Genomic DNA, 12,104 nt, shown 5'->3' with positions numbered 1-12,104 from the left:
GTCAATCATTTAGAATCTCAAATGATTCCTATTTCCTTTAGCCAGGCTCTTGCCTCGACTGGGTCAGCTTGTTCCTTGGAACTCTGAGAGCTTAGCGATTTAAAGGTCCTGAAAGAATTTCCCACCGCACTGTCTCCTCAGGGTGGTGGTTGGGGATAATAGTCTAAGTTCTCTTTAGACAGGTCCATGAATTTCCGTATAGGAGTACCGTCTCGGGTCTCCTTATCTCGCTCGACTTTTTGTTTCCTTAGTATGAAATGTTTCATCCTACTCCCCATAATTGGGGTCATCTTTTAATTTAAAATCCTCATTTTCCACTCCATTATGTCATGGGTTCCTTCTATCTTGATGGCGACCTCCCTGACTATCACGTTCAGGGTTTGCTCTAAATCTTATTCCTCAAACTAGCTTTCATCTAAGATCTCATCTTTAAGCTCTTGAACATTTGGAACCCAAATTCTGTAGGAATACCTCATTATTCCCTTCTCATCTTTCTCGGTATTAACCTCTTATCTATTTGTTGGCTCTCTGCCTTCATTCATAACTTTTTCTGGCACAATATGATCTTTTCCAATAATTCGGGCTGTATTGCTATCTCAAACAGCTTTTCGGTACCGGCTCCGGTTACCTTCACTACTATTTCCATTTTCTCAAAATCTCTTATAAACTCTCCAAAGACATTATCATCTTGAGTCTCTCCTTTTTACTAAGGGCATCAGCCACCATATTGGCTTTCCCCAATGATAAAGAATCTCCCAATCATAATTCTTGATTAGCTCTAACCGCCTCCTCTGGCGTATGTTGAGCTCTTTCTACGTAAGAATGTACTAGAGCACTTATGGCTTAGGTAATTCTCGCACTTCTCTCCATACAAGTAGTGCCTCCAATCTTTAGGGTAAAACTATTGCCACGAGCCTAAGCTCATGGGCGGGGATATCGAATTTCATATTACCTTAATTGTCTTGACGCAGACGCGATTATCTTGCTGTGCTAAGAAGCACCCTAATTCCTTATGCGAAGCGTCACTTATAAATCACAAAATCTCCTTTTTCCATCCGGCAATGCCAGCATAGGGGCCATCACCAACCTCTGCTTCAGTTCTTGAAAGCTGTTCTCGCATTTCTTGTCCATTCGAACTTCTCAGTCTTACGAGTAAGCCGCGTTAAAGGGGGCTACTATCTTTACAAACTTGAACGAACCTCCGGTAGTGATCGACCAATCCTACCTCTGGTAGTTGACCTAACCATGGTCATCAATTCATCAGTGGTCCTTTATCCATTCTTGTCAGGATCCTCCATGGGATCCTCCTCAGCAACTATCCCTTCTAGGACAACATCCTTAATATCAACATCATCCGGTCCTGCGTTAGGACGCTCTATCGGATCCACAATCCGATCTCCAATTAGTAATAAAACATCATCGCGCTGTTGCTCCTCAACCTCAGGGTTCGGAGTCCCGCTACCATATACGATAATGAACTACGCTCCTATCACGATATTTATAAGGGTTCCCATAAGGGTTTTAACTGTCAGTACTACGTTAGGTAGCCCGACTATGAACTTGGCAAGAGTTCTTATTATCTTAGTTAACTTATTATCTTAACGTCCCATCATCTCTGAGGTTTATAACTTAGCTCTGATACCATTTCTGTAACACCCCTCCGGGGTCGGGGATCCGGGTCGTCACGGTCTTTCATTCCACAATACCACTTCACTTACTTAATAAAATAACCTTATGCTGTGACCCCACACTAAACACACACACCACACGTTATAGTCTCAGAGATGAACATCCAAAAATAACCACAAGTCATTTTATTCCACAATTATCTGCCAATACACCTTAAAGGTTTTCTGAATAAATTTACATTTCTTTGCCATTATTACAATTCATAATATAAATAAATCTGGTACATCAAAAGTTGAAAGCCTAGCCTATTGGTAGTTCCTACCTCAGCTACGGCGGCATCAATGCTTCTAGAAAACTGCGGAACGTCTCCTAATCGCTTGCGAATCGGGAGCTTGGTTCTGTTCATCTTTTCTATATGTTGTTGTGTGATGAAAGAAGAAAGACAAGGGTGAGCAGCAAGCCCACCAAAATAATATGTATAATGATTAATAGTATATGAGCCTTCTTATAGTACTCATGAAAGTCTTGGTCAAAAGAAATGAACCAAGTTGATATCTTAATGCGATGAAGTCGCGCAAAATATTCAGTATATATACATATATACTTTTCAAAATCTTGGAAGTCCTCTTCCATACATAATATACACAGAGTTCCAGTTTATAACTGTATAAAAATATTGTTGCAAGGTGATCTCATATATCTAACCTTGTCTCAACATTTTTTTCTGAAAATCTTTGTCATGCATAAGATAATCATTTACTAGATATAAGTTTAAAAGATGAAGTTACAAGATACTCCAATATACTTATATCTTTTCCAAATACTACTTGAACTACCACCGTTCAAGTTATAATTAGTTTCAAAAGTTCATCACGTAGATGAGACTACAAGACCAGATTTGAATAGATTAAATCTTTAAAATATCATCAAAATAAAATGAAGTTACGAGATACTTCATTTGATGCAAACATCATTTTGAAAACTTGACCCTGCCAACACTCAACAATCGCCCAGCCGTAGCCTTTCTATCGAAGTGCTCTGGGTAGTGTTGCAGAAATATCCAATTGGATGATGAACTCATTACGGGAGTTTGCCGCGCCAGGAAGACCACTTACGATGATCAGTCGTAGTAGTACAACCCCACCATTTCTCTACATGTAGAGGAGAACCTGTCGGATTTACTTGTCAACCGAACACTGAACTCCTAAGGAATGGACCGCCTTAGCGGAACTTCCAGGCCATTTGGGCCAATATATAAGGTTGGGCCGGCGCCACTCGACCACTTACGCCACTCCTAGTTCAGATGAAATCCATGACTCTGAAACGTAAAGCTCGTTCCTCCTTTCCCCAAGTAGAAACTTGTTGATACGGCTCCACCAAGAAGTCGTATCTAGTTGGAAGGAAGGAACTCACCGATATTTCCCAGGCGATGCCTGTTAATGGATTAACTTGTTCCAAGAAGTTTTACTTCCCGAGTGTTGGGTAAGTAATCGATTATTTAACAAAACAGCAACCTTGTTGCGAATATAAAATACACCACAGAGCCGGATCCCTCAGGTTTTGAGCGAGTATTTAAATCCCCTTCGAAATGGATATCAAATAACCAAAGATTATACTTATATGAAAGTACTATCTTTATTTGAATAATCGAAAATAAGATAAGTTTGACTATTGACACCTTATTCTTTAATAAAATAAGGAATATATTCAGTAATAAGCGGAGTCATAATACCTCGAATGAATATTATAAATAATATTCATTAAATAAAATAAAGGAGGTCATACATCCTCAAATGAATATTCAATAATATTCAATAATAAAATAAAGGAGTCATAAGTCCTCGAATGAATATTCAAAATAATATTCATTAAATAAATAAAGTTATCGAATAAACCTTATTCGATTAATAGTTTTGAAACTCTAACCATATATTTATATAAAATATATATGTATATATATACATATATACAAAATCTACTCGGGATCCTCGACTCCCGGTTTAGAAATATTTCCACCTTTTGGGTCCCTATACTAAGGGTATATGCAAGTTACCGCTATCCTCTAGCATAGGTATTATCAACTGAATCAACAATTATATATGAAGAAATAGAATATGAAACAGGCATGCATATATATACCATAGCAGCATGCTTCAATATATTGCAACATTTGCTATATAAACATCATGCATCTATCGCAAGATAATGCATATACATATATACATCACAACAACAGTATAACGGGTAGAAAACTTGCCTGAGCGACTGGGGGTTACGAATGGCTCGGGACGAGTCTGGTAACCTATAAACAACAAGTAAGTTGGAATTAAACCAAAGTCACTTGTAAATCTATACTTTAACTAACTTAGACTCTAACGTTTGTTTTGCGCTTACTGATTCTCTTAAGTCACTCGAGTACCCTCGGCTCCACCATTTTTAATAATTTAACCTTTACAAGTTTTAAGGCGATTCCTTCGCGAGTGTCTTACCAACTGCCTAACACACTTACCATAAATGTTTCATACATTAATTAACCCTTTTTGGTCTTTAACCTATGTTTCAAAGTAAGGCGAGGGGAAAAGTTTCGTTCGCGAAACGCCGTTACTTGAAACGGTCGTTTCTCCTAAACCGTGCATCGGAATCGAACGAACTACATATCAAAACGAAGCTCGTAACATGAGCTATCTAAACATGGCAGTGGTCATAATCTAGCAGGGGTCCTCGGGTCCTAATGTTATGCACAAAACAGTCTAAAGAAAATCGGACGTTACGACGGCTATGTTTACGCGATTACCAATATTTATACCACTCCAAATTCTTTACCAATTCACTACAAACCACCCAACCATCATCAATACATCAAACACAACTTATATCAAGGCAAAGTCAGTCCATAATCTCAAGGTTTTCCAACTTATTCAACCACAAACATGATCTACTAACCATAACTTAAGATTCATTAACCATTAACCAAGATTCATATCCAAAATCACCACAAATCCAACCAAAAACTATCTAACATACATGGATCTTGTTATACATACATGGATATTTCTATATATACATTAATCCATCCATAAACTCATCAAAACTCAAAGTTCAAACTATAAGTGTACCTCTTGGAAGGTGTTTAAGTCTAGGAAGCCTTAGGGAGCCTCCTACAAGCTTGATCTTTCCAAAGAAATCAAGAAACAAAGTTAGGCTTTGAAGTTTCTAAAAGTCCGGTTAAAGAAACTGTAAAAATGGAGGGTCTTACCATGATCCTATTTGGACGAGACTTGTGAAACAAGACGTTGTAGGCCATCTCAAAAGTTTCCAATGAGCTATAGAACACAATAATTTGAGTTAGGAAATGAAGGAGATACAGCAGTTTTAGTGTTCCTGGTTTCTGTTTGCCGACGAGCATGAAGCACAAATGCCCTTTGGTTTCCTTTTTGATTTTGATGGAAAAATGTATTTTTGCTTGGCTTGGTTGGTTTTGATTTTTGTGTTTGTTTTAGTAAATTACCTAGTGCCCTTAGATTTTGTGTGGTTAAAAAAGCCACCACATCTCCTTCTTCCCATGTCATGCTTGTGGTCATCCTCATGATGTCATCCTCCCCTCCTTGTCCTCTTTCTATTGGTTGGATGACATCATCCCCACTAATCCCTTGATTAACTTCCTAATTGTTTGCCTAATGACCGCTGATCTGTTATACGGTTCGCTTAACTTTCGTTTTCGTTTATCGTTTGAGGGATCATACCCGGGATCTTATTACTTAGGTTCCCTTAACCTTTCTCAATATATTATATTCCTTTTATGATCCTCTCCTATAATCCTTTAATTTAAATCCTTTTTATCCTGTTACCTTTTTCTCAAATCTTTCTGTATCTAGTGTATTTCCGGGAAAAATCAAAGTGTTCGGATTTGGATTCTGACGATCTTTACATACACTTATATCCCATATAAAGTACTAATAAAATCTCAGAATATCCATATCAGAACCCCTACATAGTGTGGCATGAAAAGTTTTCTCATTCAGCAAAAACACTATTCATAAGGGTTTCAAAAATTTCCCAAAAATTGGGGTTATTACAGTCTCCCCTCCTTAAAAGGATTCCGTCCCGGAATCAGATAGAAAGTGAATAGGGATACTCTCTTAGCATTGCACTTTCTAACTCTCGAGTAAATTTTCCCACATTGTGGTTCTACCATCAAACTCTTACTAGTTTGATAACCCTTCTCCTAAGCACTCGTTCCTTTTTACTCTATACCCTTCCTGGTTGCTCCATATAGGTTACGTCTGGTTGCATGTCTATGCGCTCATATGCCCCTATTTGTCTGGCATCTGAATTACACTTCCTTAACATTGATACGTGGAACACGTTATGAACTTGCTACAGGTTCGGGGGTAGGGCTAGCTCATATGCTAACTTCCCAAACGTCTTAATATATCCAAGGGTCCAACAACTTGTAGACTTAGCTTTCCTTTCTTTCCGAACCTCATCAATCCTTTTCAAGGGTTTCCAAGGGATACCTATAACATTACTAGGCCCCCTATTTCATACTCTTTGTCCTTTTTGAGTCAAATCAACATACCTCTTATGTCCATCTTGGGTTACTACCAGCCGTCCTCTGATTAGATCTATTATATCCCTGGTCCTTTGGACTACTGCGGGTCCGAGCATCTTGCGCTCTACAACTTCATCCTAACATAAGGGAGATCGACATTATCTTCCCTCAAGGATCTCATAAGGTGACACCTCGATAATGACATATGATCTATTATCGTGATATAACTAAATCCGCGTTAAGTGATCATTCTAAATTCTTTCAAGTCTATTGCACAGACTCTCATTATAGCGTTTAGCATTAGAGCTTTTGCTTCTCAATACCCATTCTTTTCTAGTTCGTAATCGCTACAACCTTCCGTTCCTAATATTATACTAGTTATACTTTTGCTCGTTAGCGTTCTATAACCTTTTAATGACCACGACAACCTTAGTATCACGAATGTGTTTCCATTCTGCATACTACCACCACTTTATTACTCCTTTTTCAGTTGTTTCTATTTTCCAAAATTTGATCAATCAAATAGAAGTAAAGGAATTTGTTGAGAGATCACTATGATCATGAACACTTGTTATATTACATAGTTAGTACAGAAGGTGGCCAGCCTTTAGTACTTGACAAGCAATTAAACAATAGATGGTATCCTACTAGGCTTCTATCACACAGATAGATAGTCATTCGACAATACCTCCCCTTCTGGAAGGGTTGTTCTTCTCAGATTACATGAAATGAAAAGAAGAGAAAAGAACGAACTGAAGAGAATTGTATATATAAAAAATATATATACTGCCACAAAATATCTGGCTTGGAACCTACCTCTGAATTATAGAGGTTTGTCATAGGAGAACAAAACATAAACGTATTTATATCAGCATCAAGTATTATAGCATCGTATTTCCCATGCCTAAATATTTCTATTCCGTTCATCATTCTATGGACCCATGCTCTTCCTCGAGCTTATACACAATCACCTTTGAAACTCCCTCGACATCGAAAATCGAATCTGGGATCTCATTCTAGACCTCATCGTTACTAGAACCCATTTCTATACCGCAACCTTCTTCGTATAATAATACGACTCTCTATTGATAAGAAAGAATAAATATTCACTAGGTAGATACTCTACTTAATTAGTCTATCAATGATAACTTATACACTACCACGACCCGATTAGTGGTACTCAATCTCAACATCCATTCCAATACAACTCTCACGGTTGTAATCAGCTCGTTACTCGCAGAATCATTGCTGCCTTACTATGGTCCACCACTGACCCACTGTCATCATTCACTTTCCATGAAATCTTAATAGCTAACCATACGGAGTCCATACATGTCGTATCAAATCCTTCTAAGGAGGTAACATGATCACCGTTCTTGATTCATGAAGAACACTCCTGATCCTGACGTACATTCATGACGTGAAGCAGATAAAATTGCAGAAGAGTTTCAATCAAAGCAACGATAGCAGGTTAATACCATTCTTAATCATATGCCTTAAATAGAAGACTTAACTCAAAGGTTCGTCTAGTCCTTTTGGAAACATGGTCCTGGCTTATCCCAAGATAGGACCTCCTAAGATAGATAGCCCGTTCATGGCGATTACACGAATTAAACTTTTACCAACTACTATTACGGTTGGGTATTGCACAGTCATCAGAAGGAATGTCAATCTTCCAAACCATAATACAACCTTCACAGTTTTAACCATCATCACTGTATTCCTCTGGCACAAGCGCCTATAATTATCCTCTTACCTTTAAAGTGTCGGCCACCTCTTTGGCCTTTCCTGATATTAAAATTTCCTTATAGTCAATGTCATTTTAACCACCTCCAAATAAATTTTCTACCTTATTTCAATCACTGCTTTTGTGAAGATGTATTCCTTAAAATCTGATGAGTAAAAAAAAAAATATCACCATTTTTCCATAAGTTATTGCCTCAGTCTTTAGAGGTTAATCACTGTCACGACTGACTCTCAATCATACTTAGAACATCTTTTATCTTAAGTCTTAATTGCCCTGAATAATTTCGACCTTTACTGGTTCGATCCATACTTTCTCGTGGTTTAACACGTGCCCCACTTGGCATCATTATAATTATGTCATATTTCCTTTATCAACATTTTTATTCTTGAGAATTTCAAATATTTCCTTTCTCCTTGTAAAACCTCTAAGGTTATCCTTCAATCGTTCCTCCTGTATTCCCTATATACAGGGCATATCAAAATACCATTTACTGATACTAGAACCATTGTCTATATACTTCTGAAAAATTTCTCCACTGATCCTTAAAGGTTATTATTACCTTAATCCTTTCCAATTCATACTGTCAAAACTCATACTATCCCTATTAAGGGTGAAATGCCAACCTTTATGCATTCCCCTAGGATTCGTTTTAAGTTACCGATGTTCTATCCTTAATTCCACCTTTAAAAAGGTACAAGCATCCTTCCATGGATAAATAAAGTCATATATCCCTGATAAGGGTATCTTATTCAATCATTTCCACCTCGATAGTCTATACCGAATTTCACAATAGCATCCTTATTCAAGTTAAGGTCAATCCACATGGCCTCCAAAAGATAAAAATGGTTATCCGCTTTTCTTTCCTGATTTGGTAATGATCACATGGATGATCTGGAAGATATTGGTCGTGTTCAACGTGAACTTCTTCTTAATAAATCCTTATTTACTTTTGTTGTTTATCTCAACAGTCATCTCAATGTTGGGATATCTTTCATACCTGGCGTCTCCCTTCCTGGGTATCAAGCCACCGGTCTTACACTTCACATTCTTGAAGGTCACTTCCTTCATCCAATTTTCTTAATTTCTTACTTTCTTGTCTCCTCAGTCTATTCGCGTCTCATTATTTATCCTTCGAACTATCTTAAGGTTTCTTCGAATCCTCCCAACTTACAGGGGATAATATATATGTATCTCTTATGCCTTCAACCATCAATTTTAACTCATGGTGAATCACCCTCATCCTGACGATTACATACTCTTCTATTTCTATTTCTACGAGTCTTTAGGGTTTCCTCATACCCAACTCCCTTATCATTCTTCAAACTCTCTTGCCTTTATATTCCTTTCTCTTATCGTTATTTCATGAACCAACACAACATAAGCATTGATTTCAAACATCCCGTCATTCTGGATTCGTGTCTTCAGAATGAATCTTGATAACTTTTACAACTTAGATTCATAATTCATCATACTCGTCTGCCTTTGTTCTGGCTCTAAAGCTTTTACACTATTCCATAACCTTGGGAATTACTTTCCCGAAAATAATTGGCTGAACTTTAATCAGTTTATTATAATCTCTTGCTCCGTGCCTTCCTTGGCCTTTCACCAGCAGGTGGTCTCTCTCTTAGGAGGGTGAGTGATAAAAACAGTCTTTTGTGATTCATCAATCATTTAGAATCTCAAATGATTCCTATATTTCCTTTAGCTAGGCTCTTGCCTCGACTAGGTCAACCTGTTCCTTGGAACTCTGAGAGCTTAACGATTTAAAGGTCATGAAAGAATTTCCTGCCGCATTGTCCCCTCAGGGTGGTGGTTGGGGATAATAGTCTAAGTTCTGTCTAGACAGGTCCATAAATTGCCATATAGGAGTACCGTCTCGGGTCTCCTTTCCTTACTCGACTTTCTGTTTCCTTAGTATGAAATGTTTCAACCTTCTCCCATAATCGGGGTTATCTTATACATTAAAAACCATGTTTTCCACTCTATTATGTTATGGGTTCTTTCTTTCTTGATGGCAACCTCCCTGACTATCACACTCTGGGTTTGCCCTAAATCCTATTCCTCAACTATGGCTCTCATCTAAGTTCTCATCCTTAAGCTCTTGAACTTTCGGAACCCAAATTCTATAGGAATACCTCATTATTCCCTTATCATCTTTCTCAGTATTAATCTCATATTTATTTGTTGGCTCTCTGCCTTCATTCATCACCTTTTTCTGGCATAATATGCTCTTTTCCAATAATTCGGTCTCTATTGCAATCTCAAACAGCTTTTCGGTACCGGCTCCGGTTACCTTCACTACTATTTCCATTTTCTCAAAATCTCTTATCAACTCTCCCAAAGACATTATCATCTTGAGTCTCTCCTTTTTACTAATGGCATCAGCCACCACATTGGCTTTCCCCGAATGATAAAGAATCTCCCACTCATAACTCTTGATTAGCTCTAACCGCCTCCTCTGGCGTATGTTGAGCTCTTTCTACGTAAAAAGGTACTAGAGCTCCTATGGTTTGTGTAAATCTTGCACTTCTCTCCATACAAGTAGTGCCTCCAATCTTTAGGGAAAAACTATTGCCACGAGCCCAAGCTCATGGGTGGGGATATCGAATTTTATATTCCCTTAATTATCTTGACACGTACGCGATTACCTTGCTGTGCTGTATAAGAAGTACCCTAATTCCTTATGCGAAGCGTCACTACATTTCACAAAATCTCATTTTCCATCCGGCAACGCCAACATAGGGAACGTCACCAACCTTTGCTTCGGTTCTTAAAAGTTGTTCTCGCATTTCTCTGTCCATTCGAACTTCTCAGTCTTACGAGTAAGCCGCGTTAAAGGGGCTACTATCTTTACAAACTTGAACGAACCTCTGGTAGTGACCGGCCAATCCTACCTCTGGTAGTCGACCCAACCAGGATCATCAATTCATCAGTGGTCCTTTATCCAATCTCGTCAGGATCCTCCATGGGATCCTCCTCAGCAACTATCCCTTCTAGGACAACATCCTCAACCGCTACATCCTCAATATCAACATCTTCTGATCCTGCGTTAGGACGCTCTATTGGATCCACAATCTGATCTCCAATTAGTAATAAAACATCATCGCGTTGATGTTCCTCAACTTCAGGGTTCGGAGTCCCGCTACCATATACGATAACGAACTACACTTCTATCGCTACATTTATAAGGGTTCCCATAAGGGTTTTAACTGTCAGTACTACGTTAGGTAGTCCGACTATGAACTTGGCAAGAGTTCTTATTATCTTAGTGAACTTATTATCTTAACGTCCCATCATCTCTGAGGTTTATAACGCTTAGCTCTGATACCATTTCTGTAACACCCCCAGATCCGGGTCGTCACGAGTTCCATTTCCCTTAATAACACCCAATCTTAATAATTACTCAACTACTCTGTACTGTGACCCCACAATAAACACACACACCACACGTTATAGTCTCAGAGATGAACATCCAAAAATAACCACAAGTCATTTTATTCCACAATTATCTGCCAATACACCTTAAAAGGTTTTCTGAATAAATTTACATTTCTTTGCCATTATTACAATTCATAAATATAAATAAATCTGGTACATCAAAAGTTGAAAGCCTAGCCTATTGGTAGTTCCTACCTCAGCTACGGCGGCATCAATGCTTCTAGAAAACTGCGGAACGTCTCCTAATCGCTTGTGAATCGGGAGCTTGGTTCTGTTCATCTTTTCTATCTGTTGTTGTGTGATGAAAGAAGAAAGCAAGGGTGAGCAGCAAGCCCACCAAAATAATATGTATAATGATTAATAGTATATGAGCCTTCTCATAGTACTCATGAAAGTCTTGGTCAAAAGAAATGAACCAAGTTGATATCTTAATGCGATGAAGTCGCAAAATATTCAGTATATATACATATATACTTTTCAAAATCTTGGAAGTCCTCTTCCATACATAATATACACAGAGTTCCAATTTATAACTGTATAAAAATATTGTTGCAAGGTGATCTCATATATCTAACCTTGTCTCAACGTTTTTTTCTGGAAATCTTTGTCATGCATAAGATAATCATTTACTAGATATAAGTTTAAAAGATGAAGTTACAAGATACTCCAATATACTTATATCTTTTCCAAATACTACTTGAACTACCACCGTTCAAGTTATAATTAGTTTCAAAAGTT

Source organism: Apium graveolens, chromosome 7 (genome assembly GCF_009905375.1).
Source record: "Apium graveolens cultivar Ventura chromosome 7, ASM990537v1, whole genome shotgun sequence".
NCBI classification, from domain to species: Eukaryota; Viridiplantae; Streptophyta; class Magnoliopsida; order Apiales; family Apiaceae; genus Apium; species Apium graveolens.
The sequence above is the reverse complement of the archived record's forward strand: the minus strand, read 5'-3'. Positions refer to the sequence as shown.